The sequence below is a fragment of the Gallus gallus genome, chromosome 4 (genome assembly GCF_016699485.2).
Source record: "Gallus gallus isolate bGalGal1 chromosome 4, bGalGal1.mat.broiler.GRCg7b, whole genome shotgun sequence".
In the NCBI taxonomy this organism is placed as follows: domain Eukaryota; kingdom Metazoa; phylum Chordata; class Aves; order Galliformes; family Phasianidae; genus Gallus; species Gallus gallus.
In genome coordinates this window covers 37,788,445-37,812,522 of record NC_052535.1, presented here as the reverse complement: position 1 = coordinate 37,812,522, position 24,078 = coordinate 37,788,445, and the positions used below count along the sequence as shown (strand labels likewise).

The following is a 24,078-nucleotide window of genomic DNA, read 5'->3' as shown; positions in this document are numbered from 1 at the left end:
AGGAGAATACAACGCATGCGCCGGAGGGGAGGGACTTGATTAATGAATATGTAGTGGGGTTCAACGTAACCTGTTGAATATGTATGAACTTGACTTACAAATATGTAGCATTTCTGTAGACCGATATGCAAGTTAGGTGGAGCTATCCCCCTTGCATCCAGTTCTGCGCAGCGTTGATTAAAACACACCTGATTTTATAACTACTTTGTGGTTATAGAGTTTGATTCTGCAAGTCAGTAATGCTAGATGGCTTTTCTCAGTCACAAGAAAGGTATTTTTCTATGTCAAGCAATTCCCTTTCACTTTCCTGCTCTTCAAGTTCTCCAGGAGACAGGGCTGTACAGAATGCATTGCATACGGTACAAGTGGGATGACACATCTCCATGGCAAGGTGCCCTTTGAACCACGCTCTGGAAGTATGATCTGAAGAGCCCTCAGGCTCAAGGATTTCTCTTCTCTTGCACTAAGCCAGCACTCACATCGGTGCTGGCTGCACACCTCTGAGGAAAGAGCTGCAAAACCCACTAGGCAGCTCTCTGTATTTGCAAGATTCTTAATTCATCCCAGTGTTTACAAGTTCTGTGAAAAACAAAACAACAACAAAGAAGATCCTACCAAAACTCAGAAATTGCAACCTTTCATGTAGACCACTCAGTTCTGAAACAGTAACAATTCCCATAGACTTTAGATATTTTCCCAGGAAGGAAAACAAGCCTGTAGTTCCAACATAGCAAAGCATCACTGTTAAAAAGTTAGAACATCTTCTAAATCAATTGCTGCTGCAACATAGCGTTTTGAATACTGTCCAGATGAGTATGAGTAGAAAGGTCTCTTCCTAGAAATACCAAAATAGTATTTTCATTGCTATTTGTAGTAACAGTGGCAACAAATTTATCAGCTTCTACTGCATCCTGCTTTACAGGTGCTAATTCTCCTTTGGAGTGCAGATGCATAAGCTAACAAAGGCAGGAATAACTCCCTTTGTCCCAGGGGAAGGGATGGCTGCTGCAGAATCCCATTTCCCGCAGTGGGAAGCTGCTGCTCTGAACTCTCCTGTAAATCACTTTCCAGCACCTGGGCTATCTGGGGCCTTGCTGAAGTTATGCTGTTACAAATTTGCATGCATACAGTCATAATGCATTGCAAACTCTGGTTTTATTCCTGAAAACCTGCTCTTGGTCCCTTTGGTGCACCATTCTCATTTTAATCAACAGAACCTCATTTAAGCATGACATTTTCAGAACTTTGCCAAGTGACAAGACAGTGTTCTACCTTAGAGGGCTGACAATTAAAATACACACCAAGAAAAGACAAGCTTTGTCACTAAAGGAAAAACATATTAATCATAATTCACAGAATCACAGAATGATTTGGGTTGGAAAGGACCTTAAAGACCATCTAGAGTCTGAACTCCTGCCATGGGCTGAGTCCCCCCCCCACCAGATCAGGCTGCCATCCAGCTTGGCATTGAGTGACTCCAGGGATGGTGCATCCACAGCTTCTCTGGGCAGTGTGTGCCAGGGCGTCATAGTGAATAATTTCTTCTTTATATCTAATGTAGATTAGATACTCCTTGTCCTATCATTGCATTTCCTGCTAATTCAAATGATGTACCAAAATTGTTGGTTTGAGGGTGTCAAGTTCTAGCTGAGCTAAAAATAATATGACATATGAATTGATATTTACCAATTACTTAAAACTTAACATAACTCGTAGATAGTACATTCGTGTACTTATCAAGATTTGATATAACTTAAATAGCTTTGTCTAGGTTTATTCTGTGGAAGAGATCTCTTTCTCAAGTAAACCAATGCAATTTTGCTGAGGCCTACAGATTGAATTTGTAAAAGAGCACTGTGGTCACTGTTATCAGTATAGACACAGAGAGAAGTCCCTCAGTAAGCCCTACAATACAAGTACATCAGTTAGTTTTGTGTACTGTAGAACACTAATTGAACATGCAAATACTACTCCATTGCTTTTATGACATTTTTCTAGAAAATTTCTCTAGAAAATCTTTCTAGAAAGTGTTTAGAGAACATAAACACTCTTCTCCAAAACATCCCTCTCCAAATATTTTCATATTCTCTCCCATGCTTGATCATGAGACAAATAAAGGAAGAAAATCACACTAACACAGTTAGACCACTTTCCTTTAGAAATATAAGAAAGTCTGTCTACAAACACCTTCAAAGTCATTGAACTCAATATTTCTCTTCTATATTTTCAAGATCTAGATACAAAACCCCATGAAGTGCGATTGGAGGCACTGATAAATGTCAGCATTAGCAGCAGTACTATAATCAGTTATACCAAGAAAACCCAGCAGTTTGTAGACTAATGTCCAGAAGGGACTGCGTGCTAGGAGCAAACTAAAGAAAAAAGATCCCCCAATGCCTCTTTGAGCTATTTACACAAACCTTTGCTGACCTTCTTTCCTTGTCTCTTTTCAGTGCCAGCTTCTTTTTACTCACGGCTAAGCCACAGTTGTTTACCATATACCAAAAGATTCGAGTTAATTATCTTAAAGTCTTCAAGTCAAAGCACATACGATTTTGAAATGAGAGTCTATCTTAGGCCTGTCTTTCATGTAAATACACACACACACTCAGCTGAATGGAAAATGCCTGCATATTATAGATTTGCCAAGGAACGTGCAGTAGTACCCTTATCATTCTTATCGGGTGTAACTCAAAGAAGGCTTTTGAAAAGTTCAAAAGAAAAGCAGCAAACTGTTGTTTTAATGAGGCTCCATTAGGCAGAACTCTGTTCATGACTCTCTCAGATCACTGTTTTCATTAGCACGCTACATGAATAACAGCAAAGCTATTTGTACAGCACTGGCTGCTCTGGTGCAGGCTCCTGCTCTGAAAGGATTGTCTTTTAGATGTGCAATCCAGTGCTGCTGTTATCTTCTCTGGGAAAAAAAAAAAAGAAAAAAAACAACACTGCAGAAAACTGCAGAATGGCAGCTTTGTGGCTGGCCAACAAAGGGTCTTTCCTAGCCAAAATAAAAAGAAAGGTTCTAATTTATTTAGGAACTCAAAGGCTAAAAGGCATGATCTTGGAAGTCTCTTCCTAACGTGTGTAGTTATTGCTGTGGTATTTAATCTCATGAGTTTGCTTTAATGGTTTCACCCACTGAAGACTTAACACTTGAATTAAGATTTGAAGAGCAGATAATAAACATGTGGCAGCACAAAACTATTATGGAATGTAGATTACAGGTTAGTTGGAAATACTCACTTGTAAGAGCAATTTGGGAAAAGTAACAAACAAAAAAATGCAAGCAACCAGTCTGTTTTGTTCACAGATGCTATGTGTGTTGATCTTGCTAAAACAACACTTATCTGCACCCAGAGTAATATCATGATCCAACAATACCTTCAAAAAGTCAATTTTGTACTTCCAGTACAAAACTCTTTCAAAGCTTAAACAACCTACTTTTATAGGCTAACCAAGCTTACAATATTTAAGTCATTAGACATGTTTGCAACGCTAAAAATATTTTTAAAACCATTACTGCATTCAGAAATAGCAGCTGTGCAGCACTCCATAAATCTACTCTTTTTTTCTGCATGTTCAGAGCAAAACCTGTTTCAATTTCAGAGTTAAGATCTCAGTTCAGTACTTGTAGAACAAACGCATCTGAGAGAATAAAGCCCACTACTTTTTGATCCTGAGCCTTTCTCCATATGTAAATACAGCTAAGATTTAGATTGTTCTGTGCAGCCACAAAACCTGCTCTAGCCCAAAGCTCCCACATTCCCTCAATTACGGCTCTGAATATCTGGCTCCTGGTGGCAAGACAGAAAATACTTGCAGATGTGTAGTCAAGCATCAGCTCAGATAGGTGCTGGATCACTCTGCCTCCTGCTTTCAGCTCTTCATTTGCTATCTTTCAGTTTACCACCAAGTTTGAAGAGAGGAAGGGAATCTTGTTTTCAAAAGTCGGAAACTAACAACGCTTCAGGTGACAAATGTTATTTCCAAAAGCTCCACCACTTTTTAACATTAAATTGAAACATTACCCAAGAGTTTGCAAGAAGCAGTAATACTGAGAGGTTAATGTAAACTCTCAGAAGAGAATAACCAAAAAACACCAGCAAGAAAGAACAACTTTTAACAAACAAACAAACAAATAAATAAAGAATCTGCTTTTCTATAAAAGCCTCAGGAATAGCTCATTAGCAAATGGGAAAACTGCAATAAAAAGTGCTAAGAATGAGATTTGGGTGCTCTTCAGAGACTGGTCAACATCCATAACCAAGACTGGTGACTTTCTTCTAGAAAATCCTACGTAAAACACACCAGGATATCACAGGTTCTGCCAGGCTATCACACTACCACATTCAGGATTTCAAGCTTTTTTGCTTGAAAAAGTGTACCACCTATCCTATGTGCATATGCTAAAGTGTAGATGCAGCTAAACTGATGATTCCTTTTTTAAAATGTCTTCACTTCTCTAAATCTATATGAGCATATAGTGGAGAGATAACATGGTGGACCATACTGCTGTATGATGAGTAACAACAAAATGCCACAAACAACTACATAATTTGCAAGTATCAGTATAGCAACATCATTTGTACTTACGATTTCTCTCTACGGAGAGGGACAAGGGGAACGTCAGTTTCAGACAAGACCTGTGTTGTCCTAAGCAGACTAGGAGTAGGAACTCCAGTGTAAATGCCTCAAGGGTTCAAAATTACCTCTGTAGTGGATTTACAAAGAATGTAGTCCAAAGTCTTTTAGGATATGTCAAGAAATCAAATTGAAAACACAGCTATTCCAACAAGGGATCTGTATGTACTTACATACCAGATATTGGCATACCTGCCATGTAAGAATTGAGTTTGGTTAACGTAGTTAGGAAATTCTTCATTTCAATTTTATTTGTATCTCTCTTTTGAAAGGAGCTTACTATTTTCTTTTTTCTTTTATGGGCCACCACATTACATGTGACCAAATGTACCTATTTAGTGAAAATGGGTTCCATTAGTATGTAATCTTATCCTTGCATTGTTTTCTTCTGAAGGAAAATAATGGGGAACAGGTGGTGATGCTTAGCATCAGGCTCCTGTTTCTAGAATTACAATCTACTGGGAGCCACCAGCAATCTCTGAAAGCTGTCATAAGTGCTCAGGAACTAGTAAGATCCAGAGCACACTCAATACATTAAAGAGTCTTTTTGAAAATTTAAGTAGGTGTGACAGGAGAAAACTGGCTGAATGGCACAAGGATCCTAACGTGTCCCTGCAAAGGGTCATGATTTCCTTCTGCATCCCACAATAAATAACTCAACCTGGCCTCCATTTCCACAGCAGAAATTAGACATTTTAAAAATTCAAATAGGTACCATATGCACTATAAACCTTTCTGGTTTAGCATTCAGATGGAGCCGCATTCACGTTGATGGAAAATATGGGATTTAGATTCTCCTGAAAGAATATTAAAAAGCTGTTCCTTTGCACTTATTTATCCCCCTCAGTGTCACAAAAATAGCTGTGTTGATACGTATCTCCTCAATTTAGTTTGAAAACCAACTAATGTCACACTGCATAGATAGGTTTACCCAGTGGGTCCCAGTATCACATGATAAATGGACATTTCTTTGAAATAATTCCATATGACAGACCACTGCATTTTCAAATGCATTTTCATGAGTCAGAAATAGCACAACGGCATCATTGAGAAGGAGCTAAACAAGCAAGCTAGCATTTAAAGACATGCTTTAAAATTTGGCATTAAAGCTGAGGAGTAGGACAAACACAACATATATTTGGCATGGCACATTCAAGGGGCATACAACTTTCAAAAAGCAGTTATTGAAGGCTGGCTGGTATCCCTGACTGTTCTGTACCACATCTGCCAAGATACACACTTGCATGAGGAAATAGTTTATGCAGGTTTGGTCTGTGGCATTGTAGTTTGGGAACAACAGAAATTAAAGGAAGATAAAATTATTTGCAGGGCCAGATCTTCTGTTTCTGGAAATAGGCAATCACCCACTGATTTCCACAGGCAGATGTTAAGTTACATCAAGTAGTCAGATTGTATTTCTTGCATAGCTGTAGGACAGCAACATTACATTTATGATTACTGCAGTTATTTATTTTGGAATACCTTAATCAAAGTCAAAGTAGTTCCTGCACATTGAAGTCAGTTGAATTTGGACTAATTTCAGCAGATTTGGGGCTGGAGCATATGTATATTTAGCCATCTTTTGTCTCACCTGAGTTAGCTTTCCTCTGAAACAGAAGGCAGCATGATGAGCTTCAATTCTACAGAAATCACATCCTCTCTCAACAGTGCTCAACAAACTCCTGTATTGCTCCTGATTTTCCTCAAAGGTTTAATGCAAAGAGAATCCCCTTTCTCTCAGTGGATGTGCCATAAGAAAATGGCAAGGTACCTGTTGCTTTGAAGACACTACAGCAGGGAAATTGCCTTACAGAAGCAGCACAAGCTCAGTCCACAAACCCAGGAGAGATAGCAAAAGACAGAAGCATTACGAAGAAGAAAGCAAATATTCTCTTTTTGGCATCAGACTAACAACAACACTTTTTTATCCTTAAAATTTGCTTTTAGGATGAATTACAACTTTTTTGTTTTGTTTTTAGGGAACTATGGGTTTGCAAAAGAAGTCTCAGCCTTAATTAGTCTTTCTACTTGAAATCGGGTTACTGGTGTAAGGAATTATGTTAAAATGTCTCATCAGATCTATCCAGAATCAGCAGAGTTCTTTATTTTCTTAATACAGGAACCATTTCCTCACACTGATCACTCCAGCTAATCTGCATCCAGATACAGTAACAGAAATCCCCTTGGGCTTTTGTAGCACCAGTAAAATTCTCAACCAGAAGACAATCACAGAATTATTATTACTGGTGATGACTGAACCATCAAAATTTCACAGCTTTACCCTAGGGAAGGGTTCATCTCTAGCAGATGAAATCATCCTCATACTCATCTCGTGAACTAAATTTAAACTTTGAGAAATGACACACACAGAAGTAGATTGATGCCATTTTTCAAGAGACTTGATTCAGAATCATTCCAAACATCAAACTACTCTTCTAAAGGCAGACAGAAAAAGTTGCTATGCTTTTACCAGTAAAAAGAATGAATACTGACTTTTTTTTGTGCAGGGACTAAATGCTTGATTTTCATGAGTCTCATTTTGTGCTCAGCTTTTGTTATCTTCAATAGATAATGTCTTTACCATCTTTCTTCAAAGAACAAAAATCTTCATTTTCAAAACCATACGTTGCCAAATGCATCTCTCATAAACTGTATCATTCTGAACTAGCTGGGGAAGAGTACATACACAGGAATATACATATTACATGAGGGATAGAGTTCATGGTACTGTGATGTCAACAGTCTGCTGATAAACTCATTACTTTTGCCAGATTGCATTTCTCCATAAGCAGAACATGAGTACTTCATGGCAACACACTTTGTAGACAAACTGCATTGCCCTACATTTGACACAGTCGTTCACCCCTCTCAGTTTGTAAAATCTGGATTCAATTTTCAAATGAAAGATCACTTTGCCGAACATTTATTTTTACTGTGAAATTACTTTACCAATGTTTGGTGAATAGGCCCTTTTCAACCTTGGAGGTTATTTATTTAGATTTTTTTCTCTTCAAAACGTTGGTGGAAAATGTTCGCTGGAGGGGCACCACATGCTTCTGATCTGATGGCTGACTGACTTCTGCTGCCTAAAAAGCACCTTGTCAGCAAGTACAAGTACAGACGGGAGGTTAAATGGTTGATATGTATCAAAATGAACTGGGAATCACAGCCCCAGCTTCAAAAGCCTGTCAGATGAATTGAGCTCCAGTCTAATTTGGAGTCCTGGGAACTTAGATTTCTACATGCTAAGGAGTTAGCAGAAACAAACTACAACACTGCAAAGAGATGGATAAACAAGAACTAAACACTCCAGTGTGAAAGCTGAGAAGGATGAATGCAATGGCAACCTGCTGATAAAAGAGCAAATATAGGTTCCCAAAGCTAATACTTCTCCTAGCTGCAATAAATGGCAATGAAGGAGAAGGTTTCTTCTTAGAATCAGTAAAAAAAACCTGTGAATACAGCACTTTTTTTATTGTTGTTGTAGGATTAGAAATAAAAAAGCTTTTCATCCCAAGAATTTTTATGGGGAAGTGGAGCAGTCTCAATGAAATCTTGCTGTTTCCATTACATTTTTTTTCTGTTTCTACTTAACAATTAAACGCACTCACTAAGTTTTGGTGCTTCCAGCAATACTGGAACCAGAATATTTTTTTAAAAGACTAATGTTCCAAAAGTAGAGGATGTATTAGATATGTACCTCTGAAAACAATTATTTCCAAGGCAAGTTTAGGAAAATATTGTTAAATACTGTGTATTTAACAGTATCGTTTTCAACCACTGTGCTTCCTACCCAGACTTTTTGACACGTAACATCATTCGGTATTAATTTCATCTGTGTCCTTCCCTGAAAACACTCTGTAAATTATGTAAATTGTCATCTATGTCGTCATCCTCCAAATATTTTGAGTTTCTTAAAGTATGTATTTATTTCAGAAAACGGCATTTTCACACACTGGGGAAATTCAGGTGGCATATAAAATCTGTTAAAATCCTTTTTTTTCTTAAGCAAAGAAATGTCACTATGAAAACAAAGCAATCTCCAAAACTCCAAATCTGTGTTACTCTCACCAGCGCATTTCCACCAGCAATAGCAATGCTGTGGTGACAAGACATAAGTAGCAAACCACTGTTTTTATTACAAAGTTATGCACACCTGTATTGCTTTGGGTTGCTGACAGTGCACCAGGTAGAGGGGGCTTGGGAACTCCTCTATTTGTGAGCTCATCAATATAGAGGAGATATTCACTATCAGATGCCCAGTACCAACACAACTTTTTCCTTGAATTTCTTTGTGCAATATTGGCCCACACACTGTAGTTTTACAATTATTTTACAACAATTCTATGTTTTAAATATATCATCTTACAAAAGCATGATACCACTGTCCTGAAGGAAAAATGTAAAGGTTTGGATTCATTTTTGAAAATGCTTGACTTGAAAAGTGACACAGACAATGGACTGGAACAGTGAATCAGTTCAGTTGGGAAAGACTCGATCATCAAATCCAACCATTTGCATAACACTGCAAGTCCACTATTAAAACATGTCCCTAAGCACCACATCCACATATCTCATAAATGCTTTCAGGGATGAGGAGTCCAACACCTCCCCTGGCAGCCTGTTCCAAACCACCCTTTTTCCATGAAGAAAGTCTTCTCAACATCTGACCTAAACTTCCCCAGAAGCAACGTGAGTCCACTGCCTCATGTCCTGTCACTAGTTTCCCAAGAGAAGAGACTAACACCCACCTCACTGCAACTACTTTTCAGGTAGTTGAAGGGATCGATGGGGTCTCTCCTGAGCCCCAGTTGCTTCAGGTGCTCGTCACACATCTTGTTTTCTAGATACCTATGACAGCTAGGTAAGTGGGCAGATTTTCAAAAGCCAAAAAAGGAGGTGTTAAAATCTGAGATTTTAACAAGCAGCCAAAATCTGGATAGCAAGTTCCTTCTAACTCTGCTTTAAAGAAGGGAGCAGATTGGACTTGGTTGCAGCTATCAGAAAATACATACTATGTGTGCCTCAAACATTACAGGACCCATCATGTCAAACATGAGTCACAGGACATCACATCTTGCTCTCAAGCACAGCTGAGAGGCAGTGACTCTGCCAGTCTACTTATTAAGTTTGGGTGGTGGGAACCGTGTTTGAAGAAGTATTTTAAACACATGTATTAACCATGGCTCTCGACTGGTTGGGAGTTTGCAGCTGGAAGAGGAGATCAAAAGAGTTTTCTGGTGCTTTTTTGTTATTGTTGTTTGTTTTGTTTTTAATACTAACAATTCATTAAACTGAAGCTGGTAACATGAGACTGCATCTGGGGGGAGTGGCAGAGGAAACACAGTATTTTCAGGCTATGTGAATTCCCACTTTTCCCTGATGTGGAGGGCATGACAGTGGGGAAGAGCTCCCCAGCAATTTTAACTAGTGACTTTTAGTTGTGCTCCCTACCATTTCTGGTGACATTCATTTGAAAGACAGAGTGGGAGATTCTTGTGTTGTTTGACTGCAGTCCTGAGTTGCTCTTTGTCCTCACTTGTCTGTATCTGTTTGTAGATGGAGCCCTGTACTTCCCTGGCATGAGAGCAGTTTCCTTTGAAACGACAGCAATGCAGTGGACATTCAACTTCTCAGAAAGCTGTAAGGTTGCTGTAACAACAGGTGTGATAAATACAATTTGCACTATTAAAATATTCTATTAATCCATCACTGAAATACACAATTACTCACTATGTTTAATGGAGAAAAATCTGCCTCCTCAACCTGCACATTTTCATCAGCTTAGAAAAAACTTCACGAAAATGCAGGTGGTAGCATTGACTGCTTCTGCTATCAGCTCAGGAGGAAGGGACTCTGCCGTCAAGCATGAGTTTGCTGATTCTATCTGTTGGAAACCCTGTCTTCAGACATAGCAGAAGGACTGAGAGATCTGAGCAGAAAAAAGATGATGAATTCTGAAGGCAAATGTAAGTAAATTCACTGAGTTCAAAGGATTTATCACAGAGGCTCCCCACAAAATTACAAGATGTATTTATGAAGTTTCTATAAACTATGAAGATACTCAGCCCTACACATAATGATAATTTAAGAGGAAAGTATTTGCTCACAAGCAAAAAAACACTTCAGGAAGTAACAAAGGAAAGACATTCCCAACCGCAAACCTTCAATCTGAGTGATGAATGGCATGAAAATCAGAACCCTCTTTGAAAGTATTTACTTCCCTCCGCTGACCAAATGGTAGCAAAATTGTTTGAAAAGTTTACCCTCACTTGTGTGTGCTACATACTTTGTAAATCTGTCCTGAGCCTCTTTGTCTATTTCTCCGTTTTTTTTCCATTTCCTTTTCATTACAGTCATGTTTTCCATTCACTACAGTGATCTCTCTGGAATATTTAATGTGTAGTCCAGAAGTCTCCCTGAATGAAAAACCCACTCTGAAGTCCATGGGATTATTCACACTGATTTCAATGGGCACTGTCCTGGACCCTCAAGCTCAGCACAGTATTTGCCCAACTAATATCTATGTATGCACATCGTAACTGAAGTAAACGAGGCAACAAGAATGCTTATATTGAACCATATATGCTGAAGCTACTTGATTAACTGGGTAACAAGCTGCATTATTTATGACACTGATAAGGTATGAATTGATGATAGTGATTTATGCTATTGATAATAAATTCCTGATAATTTGCCACTGTGTTTAGTACCTACCAGTGCAATTTCCCTTCTCTGCATTTGTCTCATTCCTGTTTGAGCAGTTCCATATGGCTCCCACAGCATCATGGGGCAATGAGCTGTACCATGTGAAATAGTAGTTCAGGCTGCCTGATAATTGCACACTGTCTGCTCTTGGTTCTTTTAGGAAAAGAATGAGAGATTGCTCCCCATTCACCTTTTCTATACCATTCCTCTTCTCCCATGGGAATCTCTTTCCCAAACTGTGTGATGCGTTCCATTTGATTTCTTCTGTGTCAAAGCAGTTCTGCTCTGATCACTCCCACATCTTCCCTCCCCCTTCCAATTCTGCCTACTTTATAGCCTATTTAGAAAAATGCACACAGTTACTCAAGATGAGCAATACATTTAACTTAAAAATAGTATAAAATGACCTTTTTTGTTCTCAGTTCCTGATACTCTGCTTGGATTTTTTTTTTTTTTTTTTTGTCTTTTTCTGTCTCCCTTTGCTGCTGCTTTGTGATAGCTACAGTGACTCTAATTTAGAAGTTATCACTACATGTGCCTAGCTATTGTCACATTATTCATACATAATGCTGTATACCTACAGAAAGGGAATTTTACCCATGGTTTTATTTTCCAGATGCTCAGCATACTGGATTTTACTGCAAGTCTTTGTGGTCCATTTCAGTTCTTATTGTTCTGGATACATTTCATTAAAAACTTATGTGCCTCACTAATTCCATTTTCCAGATAAATTTCCAATATGTTGAACAGCATCAGCCTCCAATGATTTGTATGAAACTTCACTTACATCCTCCCTGCCTCCCTGCGTTGCAAAAACTGGCCATTTAGACCTGCTTGTTTTTTCCTGTCCCCTTACGGCTTATTAGGTATTCTAATGTGTTGTGAAAGGGGTTATCCCTTGACAATTCAGTTTCTTTAAAGCTTTTATACTTGAGCTGGAGCTCTGTTCACATATGTATTAGAAGAGCAGTGGCAAACTGCTTGCCAGAAACAGCATCAATTGAGTTTGATCTGTCATTAGCCTGGTAAGAGAGCTCTTTTGAAACATTAACCTTCATGTTATCTTTACAAATATGATTAAGGCTGAGTATTAAGAGAGCATTTTGGGAGGCAGACGGGAAGGAAGAAGAGAGCCTCAGCCTCACACGTTAGCAGGACAGCAGAGCATTTGAGGTTTCTTCTTCTGGAAAATAGTCAGGTGAAACATACTGTGAAAATCAACTTTAGAAGAAGCAAATGTTCACAAAATGTCTTCTTGCAGCTACAGTTTGCGTTAATTTCCTGTCAGTGTGGTCATTCTGGATAGGAGGGAATCAAAAGTAAAAGCACTGCAAAACTTTTCTAAGCTTTCCCAGCCTACAAGCACAAAGACTTCCAGTGAAATCAACAGTCCCAGGAGCAGCTGAGCTCCCTGTCCTGCGGTAACACAGACATGCATTGTGTTGTATGGCCAACAGTGCAGCGAGTCGCCCTCAGGGCTGGTCCTGTATGTTTGTGCCACTTCAGCAGCATGGATCGTCCCCAGGGAAATTCAGCCCACCACCATCTTCAGCTCTCATACAAGCTTGTCTTCCCTTCAGTTAAGGGGTAAAGACGCAAATTTAAGTGCTGCATCTCAAAAGACTTGCATGTCAGGGAAAAAATAAATAAAATTCAGAAGCAAAACAATACACAGAAATTGAGACCAAGTACTGACCAGTAGAGAATACAATACAGCCAGAAATACAACCAGAAGGAGCACTGGAGGTTGAACCAGGGAAAGAGAGGAAATCAAATCCAGAAACCAAGTGTCAGTGTCAGTTGCGCAATCTGTTTTCACAGAATCATCTAAATCTGAATTAGTGAATTCCACTTCAGCTTTTGCTTCTACCCACCACTACATGCACAGTATCTGGGAAATGAGCGAGGCACGTCTCTGGAGAACAGCATGAGTCCGGTGCCTCCACAGGGCCGAAGTCAATACGTTCCTGTGTCAGATGCATGCACCAGGGTAGCCATCCCAGCTGCACAACACATGATGTGTTGACTGCTTTACATAGGGTGGGTCAGGAAGAGGCTCATTAAGGAGAAACTCTACAGCTCTGCTTGCAACATCTTTGCATCCTCAACTAGTTTTACACCAAAGCCAAATTACATTGCTTTCAAAAAAGGGGTTATTCCGCACGGAGACAGAAATCCCTACAGAATGGTCACATTTACCATGTCTAGTACATTAGATACACATATGCCACTGATCCTTCATATCATTATTTCATTGTTGAGGGAAAAACATACATTTAACTTTTTATGTAGTAATATATACAACAAAGCATTCCAATGACCAAATTCTGATTATCCTACATAGGTGATGACAGACAGAGCTTCTCCCCAAGTACACTTTGCAGCAAGGGAGTCTCAGCCTAACCACTTCCTCTGAGCTGAATTTCTCTCCTGTCTGGAAAGGCCATGACCCCACTCCCTAAAGGCATATACAACCTAATTCCCTCGAAAACAGTCAGTGGAATTAGGTACACAAATCCCCTTGAAATTCATCCTATTTGTAAACTAAGAGCTAATGTCTGAGATGGCTTTCCACAGAAGTATGGCTCACCCCTTGGCTAAGACGGGCAATGACAGCACATTTTACAAAGACCGGAGAATTTGTGTGGCATTTCTGGGCAATGTGAACTTGTTCCTGTGGTCACATTTTTTTGGCACATCTGCTGGGAAGCAGTGCTGGAGGGAAGCAAGTTACATCACTGCTTTGATTACTGAACATTCCCCACTGTGGAACTTCCCCACAGTGGACCTGAAAGCTATTCCTGAATAATTGAAGGTACCATCACGTAGCTGTTACAGATGATAAACAGTTTGGTTTTGCTTTCCCTATCCCTGACCCTTCCATTCTGACCTTTCAGCTGTAAAACAGGCCACAGCATTACATGTGAGAAACTACGTCAATCCCAGCAAGGTCAATGACAATTGCACTCCAGACCTGGAACTCCTACATCACTCTCGTATCTGCTTGTACAATGAATACACTGGCTTCTATTTATCCCAAACTTTTAAACCAAAGCTAAAATTGTATTATCCTACTCTTGATCTGGTTCTATCAGAGGAAGATTTTGTGGGTAACTCATTGAGATAAGCACCTGAAAGTAGATACCCCCTCCAGTGTTGAATAGTACTTTGGCTAGTCTGTCCTATCTGTGATACATGCCTGTCATGAAAAATGAAAGATTTTTGGAGTGCTAATCCCTGTTCCATGACAATCTGCAGTCTATTTGCTATTCCTTTTTGGCTTTATTTTTAACAGGGCCTTAAAACATATTTTTCCTTAAAATGACAACATTCTTTTCTGCCCTCTTTGTTCGTGGGGCTTTGTGTGCTCATAAACAGTTTAAGAGTTCCTTCACACCTGTGATGCACATGTGTGCCTGTAATAAGGGCTCTCTTATCTATCCTGCACTGATAAACTTAACAGCACAGTGTTTAAGAAAAAGCACTGTCCTTGTGACCGCAATAAACAGAACTAAACCCAAGCCCCAAACCTACAGCAGCGACGTTAAGGTCTGAGATAGGAGAGAACTTGACCCATGAAGCTCATTAAAAAATCTGCTCTCTCAGGTACTAGGGGTGTCTCTAGTTTTGCACTCTGGGATTTAAACTCTCTGTAACCTGAGTTCGTTGAAGTGCACTGGTAATAGAAATCCCCACTTGTATTTCAAATGAACATCTGTCTATCAAGTGTCGCCATGCATTAATGTCTTTAAAGATTCTACAAATATTTTTTAATGACGCCATCCAAAGTTCGGATGGCTTTATTAAATCTAAGCACTGGGCCAGATACATGCTCCTCACTTTGGCAAAATCAGGACAGAAAGTTAGGAAAATCTAATGATGAAAATTTGACTTTCAAACTCATTCTTCCAAGCAGCCTATCCTTTCTTCAGCACTCCAGCCAGTCAATCCTCCTACACTTTGAATGACATCCGAAGATAAAAAAAAGTCTTACGCATTCACTAACCACAATAGCGTTGCCTTTCAGCTTATGATCTGCCTACCACCACTGTTTAGTCAATGCTTACAGCAAGATGCATACAGACAAACAAGTAGGTTAATAAAGCTGAACATTCCTGCATATGAGACCTTTATAAAATTTTGCACCACTTAGCATATTTTACGTGTTTATATCATACAAAAAATTAAAACCTCCTATTTCTCACATATTCTAGTCACTTCTCTAGAGAAATAAAGGGACAGAGTCTTTCTTATTTCTTCTCCTGGCTGCAGTGTGGGAGCAGAGAGGCTGTGGGGAAGGCGAGCAGACCTGCAGCTTCTGACCAGGCAGCAAATCCTGCTCAAAGATGCAAGAAGACAGCTTGCATCATCCCAAGGTTTTGCTGCATCCTTTCTTGAATCCCTGGACTCCGTGTTCCTTACTTGGAAAACTCTGCCAAAAATGTCAGTGAACATGACCTGAACTGTGCTAAAGCCATGCTGCTGCTCAAAAACATCTCGCTCAGAAAATGCCCCCTGGAAACTCATTTACATAGTGGGGAGTGGATCGGTACGCATGAAGACATCCAAGCCACAACTTCTCTTTTCAGCTGCCTTGTACTGGCTAAGCACTACTCCTGCTGTCCAAGCTGAGGTCTCAAAGGGAAGAAATCCCCAAGTTGGCCTAACCACAGGACGTTTTGGGATCTGCAAGACTGTCTCAGTCTATTTTAACTTAAGCACTGGTACAAATTCTAAGAGAAATTTATCTTCACAGAGAAAAACTTAATCTTCTGGTTAGATAACACCACACACTACAATTTGATACTTAATAAATACTTGTGAAGCTATAATACAAGTATTCACTTGGTCACTTATCCTTTTAGCAGTAAAAAACAACTGAGATTGAAGTTCAATTGCAATGTGTTGCAGATGCTGTGGCAAAGACCCCCTCGGAAAGCAATTTCCAAAGGATTCTTCTTGTTAAAAAACCATTTCCTCAGTGAGGAATGGGTGTCTGGAAGATAGCAATGGGGACAAAACTAAGCACAGAAGTTTACAAGCATTCCTGAAGAGCATTTAAAAAACCCTGTATTTATTCAAACAATTGCAAAAACATTTTAAGCAGTAAAGCAGTATAGCCTCTCCACCAAAATACAGACTTGTCGGCCTACCTTTGGATGAATGTTTTTCCTCATTGTCACTAAAAAGACATGAGGCAGCACCAGCATTTGCCTCCACCCAGGAGAAGGTATAGAAGATGGATGGCAACCTCCTGTTTCCCCCAGTCCTCCTACAGCTTCCAGCATTTCCATTCTTAAGCACTGACCCACAAGAGTTTCCCACCCCAAGATCTGGTTAAACTACTTTACTATGAGTAATATATATTGCAAATTCAGTTTTGATGGGAGTAACAGGACCTGAGAGGGTCTGGAAGAACAACTTCAGCCTCACTGAGTAACCTGCAGTGTTCAGCTCACACAACACAGAGCGTGGTTGGTCTGGTGGGTCAGATGGCATCATTATTGCTACCTGAAAGGGTGAAAAACTCACATTTCAGAATTACAAGTTTGATAAAATTTTCAGACTATGCTAAAAGTGTGAAACACCTGATGTCCTCTCGTGTACTTGACATCTCCCATCATCGCAGGCTGTTGATGTGATGATCCCTCCACAAAAAGAACAATAATGATGCCATGCTATTTATCTCTAGAATCACTGCCAAATTTACCATCAGGAAACGTACCAGCTGTGCCACATTTGCTACTCTGTCAAATGGTCACCCTGTACACTGGTGGATGACAGCCAGCTTTTTTTTCCCTCCCTGTTTCTTTCGTTATTGTTATCCCTTTATGTTACTCACTGTACACTCTCTCTCCATGTGAATGTTGAATATTAACTATCAAATTACAATCTGGAACTCCTTCTTTGGTAAGGAATGTAATTGTTCTCCCCACCCCTAATGAGGAGTTGGTCATTTCACAGCTCCTCTTTCCTTCCCTTCCTCCTGAAGAGCAACAGGGAGACAATGCATGAGAAGGAAGAAAAGTTCCCACCCCACACTCATCCTATATCAAAGAGACATAGGTGGCTCACAGCTCAGTCTCTGTATCCTATGCAACCTAATTCTCCAATATAGAGAAGTGGATAAACTTTTATTTTTATCATAGAAAACAAGATGGTGTCCTAAGCAAGTTCACTGCGAACCAGAAGGGTGGAAGGCTCTGCTCTTTTGCTGTCAACCCAAAAAAGAGGAAACAAACAAACAAGAAAGGCACATCTGTGCTAGCCCTGCCAGCTTAGGTCAACAGAACCTTTAGCCATTTTTAACCCAAATGCTGCTGAAGACACACTGAGGAGATAAAACACATGTCAAGTCCAAAGTTCCCTAACAACACCTTTTGCTTGCAGCTCTGTATCATGTTGTACAGAGGTTTTCCTACTTTAAATCTATACTCTGTAAGAACTTGCCCTGAACAGAGATCATGTACCCTGCCTGTGGCAAGGAAGTTGGGACTTGATGATCCTTGAGGTCCCTTCCAACCCAAGCTATTCTACGATTCCATGATAGCAACAGTACTGCTGTGTTGTACTTCACATGAACAGACCCACAGTAAGAAAATCACAGAAGGCACTGAGGCCCACCAGAAAATCTAACCATCAGATCAGCAGATGGAGTCTTCCTTAGAACATGGAGCATCAGAAAGCCCCCAGAAGCTGTTCTTATTTGCAACTGCAGCAAACAACCTAAGCTATTTGAGATGGAAGCCTAGCTCCCATTAAAAAGGACTTAGACATCTATGAGCTGATTTGAATACTTGACACTGGCCACCTGGAGTACCGTGGTGTCCTCTGTGAAACAATAGAGTTCTGTTGAGAGAGAAGAAATCAACCAACCAACAACAAAAACAAACCCCACAAAACTAAAAGGGGGGGATGAAAGAATATGAAAGCAAGAAGATTAAGTACAAGATGGCAGCAAATCTGTCACTACGGTTTTTTTTTTTTTGATACAGATTAAATCTTTCTGATGCTCCTGAAAATGAACTGAGCTCAGTCAACTCCAAAGAGATTAGTTACACTAGTCTCATTTCTATTAGTGGCTTTTAAAATGACTCTCTCTCTCTCCCCTTCCAGAGACATTTCATGCCAAAATACCAACCTTCAGCATCTCTGCAGGCTGTCCTGAAGAGGTTCACCATTCTGTGTAGGAACATACAATAAAATAAAGGGAAAATAAAGGAGTTTTTTTTCTCGTGAGATGCATTACTTTCAGTGTAATTTCTATCTTTCTAGCTAAGGTTGAGATTCCAAGAATAAACGTTTGCCACAGCAACATAGACATATTCTGTTTGCAATTCCTTTTAACAGATCTCATTTTCATCATTTAAGACTTGCAGAAAGAGACTGCACTGACAGCAAGTCACTGCTTCCCTCCATGAGAGCTGCCAAAATGTGCAGAACTGAGCCCTGTCCTCTCGCTCCCTGGCCTTATGAGAACACATTTAGAGGCATGCACAGCCTGGTTCACACTTACATGATGCACAGAGAATGAGGCAGAAGGCTTGCATAGTGAAGCAACACCTCATTCCCGAGCATGTGCAGAGCAGTCCACCTTCGCTTACTGCTAAAATCACTAAAGCAGTACCATTTGCACTGCATATGTGCAACATGCATGTCTCCAAGATTCATTACTGTGCATATGAAAATTCAATCATATCAAAGCTTAGCTTTAAGAAAGTCCCAAGGGGCTGAACCATGTGCTTATGTACTTTGAGGGGGGAAAAAACAACCCTTACTTTTTTTTACTTTTTTTTTTCTTTTTTTTTTGGTAGCATTGCCCCTGTCTTTTTTTTTTTTTAAGAACAAAATAGCTGCTGAATGAGTGAACTCCACATTCCTGCTGTGTGTTTATATCCATCCATTCCATAAATCAAGTTCTGTTTCTGTACAAACACAAGTATATAAATCATAGATGGGTTTAGAGTCAATCTTGAGAAAAATAGCTTTAATGAATAAAACTAATTATTTTATTTGAAAACTGCTGTGCTTTCGTCATTTGGCACGACAATGTGTATATTTGCATGCTCTCTTTCTCTCTACTTTTTGTGGCTCTTTTGAAAGCAGACTATTCTGCAATTTGGAAATCCCACACATTCACCTATTTTCATTACAGCTTGAAAATTGCTTTTTTCATCATGTTTTTTTTTATGAAAGTGGATCTGTAATTCAATCAAAAAGGGAATCATTGTACTGAAGGAAAGTGATGGTTTGGGTTTGCACATCTTACACCTCATTAAAAGAGAACAGATGAATGTGTACGTTCTTTAAAATACTTTTTCAAGCAAAGTTCATTTAAAAAAATATACAAAATGAATCTGCTCTTCCTGGCTTTTGTATAGGCCATTCACATCCATGGATGTGAATCTCGTAGAAACTGGTTTCAACTTAGAGATACCAGAAACGCAATGTAAGTCATAGTTGAAAGACAGGATTTTCAAAGTGTCACCCTCAGTTATCTAAAGGACAATCAAAATGCACATGGAGCTTTACTAGTGGAGCCAAAGCAGGGAGGCAGTCCCTGCTTTTCTTCCTCATTCCAAAACATCACACAAACCTTGGCCTCTTGGACCTGTTACCAACATCTGGTGGCTGCCATGCAGACCCTGTTGGCATCATGCACTGACAGGCCAAGGGGAAGCATGCTGCTGGCTGCAACTTCCAGCCCAGGTGGGAAGGAAAGGTCTCTGCTTTGAAGGTGTTCCACAAATCAAAATTTTTACGTGTATAATAAAAGGGTTTTTTGGATATAGTCTAACAAGAACTACAGAGCTGAAGAGGAGCGCCATGCAAACAAACAGAAGCAGGAACTTCATGGGACTCCTTCGTGGAGTTAAATTTCTCCAAAATAGCATTTCCAGAGTGAGGCACTTGTAAGTACAACTGTGGAAGGATAAGACTCGGCTGACAAGCCATGAGATACAAAGTGTTTGCAAGACACAGCCAGTGTTGAGATAATTAAAGACAAAATTAAGCTTGTGCTATACTGGCATCTGCAAAGCATCAGTTAATCAAACATAGTGTGTTAATCAGAGTCATTTTTCTGAGGGAAAAATGTAATCGAGCTTCATCATTTTTTGTGTTGTCCTCAGGCTCTGGCAGACCTTCCAGACAGAAACTAAATTTTCCTAAGTATTTGCACACTAGGCAGTGCATCAGAACCCGAGACATTTTCTAGGCACTACTGCAACATTAATAGGAAGTAGTGCTAGAAAAGCCACTTTGTAGGAGCTTTTGCTCTGTATTAAGAAGTCAAATAATAATAACAAATTAAAGTGGGCACCAAAGCATAACCTGGCAAGGAGCTAATACTCCACATCCCATTTTTGCAATCAAGAGACAAGCCATTCAACTACTTAGCAAGACTGCTGCCAGTAAGCCAGTGTCTCCCAGATTCCACACAGAAGAGCAAAGACTACATTCTCTAGTGACCTCTGCAGATTTAGCAATCCTGTGCTTTTTTGGTTTGGGGTTTTTTCCTGGTATTTTTTCTTTTCTTTTCTTTTTTTTTTTTTTTCATTTTTGGACTGTTGCTGGATGTAACTTCTAGGTATTGTAATCAATTTATTTTTAATTCAATGGAGAAATAATTCATACTGTCTTGGTTGCTAGCTATTCAAGATATTGTGGTTGCATTTTTGGTGTCTTTGGTACATTCTATTGTAACATTCTCAGGGCACTGAAGTCAATTACTAAATTTCACGCTGTTTTACTTGCTACAAAGCACCATCCAAGCATTTTCTAGCAAGTCCTTGTGGGTAACTACATCCTGTGTAAGAAGTGCATGCATGTCTGTGTGCTGATAGAGATGAGGTCAGTGTCAGTGTAGCCATTTTGATTAATGTCTTTTTGCTTTAGTTTCTATGGGCTTAAGCCTCTTAGCACAACAGTAAAAAAAAATAATAATAATCAAATAAATTAAGCCAAACACATTTGAAACACAAAGACTTTGCTGGTATCTGCCCATCATGCCACTGTAGTGTTATAACTCATCCCAGCTTTTCTCTCTTTTTTCTCTGTTCCAAACCTCATCCTCTCTCACCCACCCTGCAGACATACCCGTCTCCTTTCCTAGCTGTCCCACTTCTTCCCTCACTGCTACTGCCGCTGCTCCCGCTGTGCATGTGGGGAAGTGTGAGGGCCTGTCCTGGTAGGAGGCACAAACCCTCCTGTGGGAAAACAAGCTATGTAGTGGTGGGGGAAATGGGAGACGTGACCTGTTGGGGGGGAGAAATGAAAGAATGGCCTTCAGCTAGGGCTTGGGAAGGGTAGAGGGTCATGGAACCTACAGGATGAAGAAGGGACGTGTGGCTGGAAATTGAGTTCGATAGCTCTCAGCCTACCACATCATTGCGCTGGAGGAGGAAACCCCAGTGCCAATGTAGGGAGGAGAAGAGAGGTAATACAACCCAGAGGGAAGAAATCTGAAATGTGGTGAACTGAAATTGGCACAGTGCCACCATAAAGAAATCTATGAACAGTTATGACTTGCAATCCCAATTATGATATATGGGCATTTCCCTTTCAGGTTGTGTTACTGTAGCAGAATGATGACACATCAGAGCTTTCCCTACTAATGCAGTGGAAGCCGTATCTAACATGCAGAAAAATTAACACCGCCAATCTGGCCTCTTTCATTTATGGCTCTATTCACTGCATTTTATTTATTGAGAGAGATGATGTATCCAATATATCCATGACAACTTTCTAGAAGTGGCTAGCCACCAAAATGTTGGCTGCTCCCAAAAGTCATTCCTCTAAATCAAGCTATGAAAGGAAACTGGTGGCAGACAGCATGAAGAACTGAGCCCTCTGAAAAGTAACAATCTCACATGCACTGTACACTCCTATTTCTGAGTGCAATTTTCTCTTGTGCAAATGCTGTAGACACCTTGTGATTTTCTGTGAAAATGGGAAAACATTAACAGCCTGCAGAAAGGGGAAAACGGGAGTGAAAATGAAGAACAATGAAGGCAGTGAAATCTCACCAATTTAGCACATCAGTACTCCTCATTCTCTACTGATCCAAGGCAGTAAAGAGAATAAGAACGGAAAATAAATAATATTCCTCAGAAAGACATAAAAAGACAAGTCATAGTAAGATCCACATTTGCCCTGTCACTCTCTCCAGCAAGACAAATCAGCTTATTTTGTTCACACAAGTAATTTCTTTAATTTGAACTGGAACTTTGCCTGACAACGACGCACAGGATCTTCCTTCTCTGGGTAGATGTAACCACCAGCTGAAATACATCAACACTCCAGATAAGCCATGAACTATTGTATCCCTTGATTTATAGCTGATTAAAGACTCCCAAATTGCTCCTAGTCCTGAGAATTAATGTATTAAAGAAACCCTCTGCAAGCATGTTGGTCTACCAAGCTACATAAGCAAATAGGTTGCTGACTGCTGGTCCTCCCAGCAGTTTTGGTGGCAGACCTCTGATTTCCACTGCAGGTATCAGCAGAGAGCTTACTGCACACCTCAGAGCTGTCACAGCAGCCCTTGCAAAATCTATTAATTTAAGATTCATAACCCTAATCCTTAATAAAATTATTTCCTAGTTGTACAAATTACTCACTTCACATTACCAAGATATGAAAGGTACTTCCATTTTCAACGGACTATAAATTCCGCTAATGCAAAGGATTGTTTTAGAAAGAAAGGCATACGCATCTCTATCCTTTTGGCAAACGGTGCGCAAAATTTCAATGCAAAGTCCCATAACCTAAACAAATCAATAACTAATCTAATAAAAGAGTAATTTACAGAAATTATTACAATGTCATGTCTTAGTTGGTTGAAACCATGCATCACACTACTGTAAAGAATGCAGCGACTTACCAACCCAGCAACTAGAAGCAACACCAACAATAAAGTCTTGTAGCAAGAGTAATTTCTTTTTTCCTTCTACAGCAAATCTATGTTGATTGTTTTGCTTCAGGGTGGAGGGTCAGAAATAATACCTCTGATTACTGCTAGTAAATCTGAGTCATTTTCATGGTGTACAGCAGTATGAGACCACACGGCACCTGAGGACAGTCCCAGGTAGAGAGAGAGGAATCAGGATCAACAGCCTTGACAGGAGGTGAGGCTTCACTTCCTGGGAAGCCGCAGCCACTGATCCTCAGGGGGTTGCTTGAGGAAGAAGAGCACAGAGAAGCTTCCTCAGGTAATCTCAGCAAGTGCTACGCACAGGACGTCTCAGCGTGTGTGCTACCTCTTCCAGGATTACAGACACTTACAATGCTTTCTCTGGCTTGAAGTATACCCTGAGAATTTGTGCCAGAAACTAGAAAACAGCAAACAATTGATGTTTACAAGGGCAAAACCTTGCAAATGTAACTTATGATCAGTGCACCCTGTTTTCCGGAAGCCAGGTAAATTACACCCAATCATCCTCATCACTGCAATAAATATACACTCAAGAAATAAGGATGGCGTATGCAGAGAAAGATGGCAAGACTTCACCAAAAGGCAAAATTATCTATTGTGAGCGGGCAGCACAGCACAGCCCCACAAGGACCTGCACTGAAACACATGAGACAGGTAACACTCTGGGAAAATGGCCCTATATACTGACTTTTGGTGAATACAAACAAATTAAAAACAAGGCAAACGTAAAAGAAAGCATACCAGGCTCCTGTATTTCCTCAAGGTGATTTAGCATGATATTTATTACAATG

The 24,078-nt window shown here is 39.9% G+C and overlaps 1 protein-coding gene and 1 long non-coding RNA gene across 5 annotated transcripts in view; one reads left to right on the top strand and one right to left on the bottom strand.

Moving 5' to 3' along the window:
• The window catches only part of LOC107051761, a 162,116-nt gene extending 138,417 nt beyond the window's left edge, over positions 1–23,699 (top strand). For both annotated transcript variants that reach the window (XR_006939184.1, XR_005859410.1), the window contains exon 12: positions 10,204–23,699. This is a non-coding gene — a long non-coding RNA (uncharacterized LOC107051761). The remainder of the gene's footprint in view (positions 1–10,203) is intronic.
• The window catches only part of DKK2 (dickkopf WNT signaling pathway inhibitor 2), a 121,635-nt gene that overhangs the window by 17,461 nt on the left and 80,096 nt on the right, over positions 1–24,078 (bottom strand). The window lies entirely within an intron of this gene.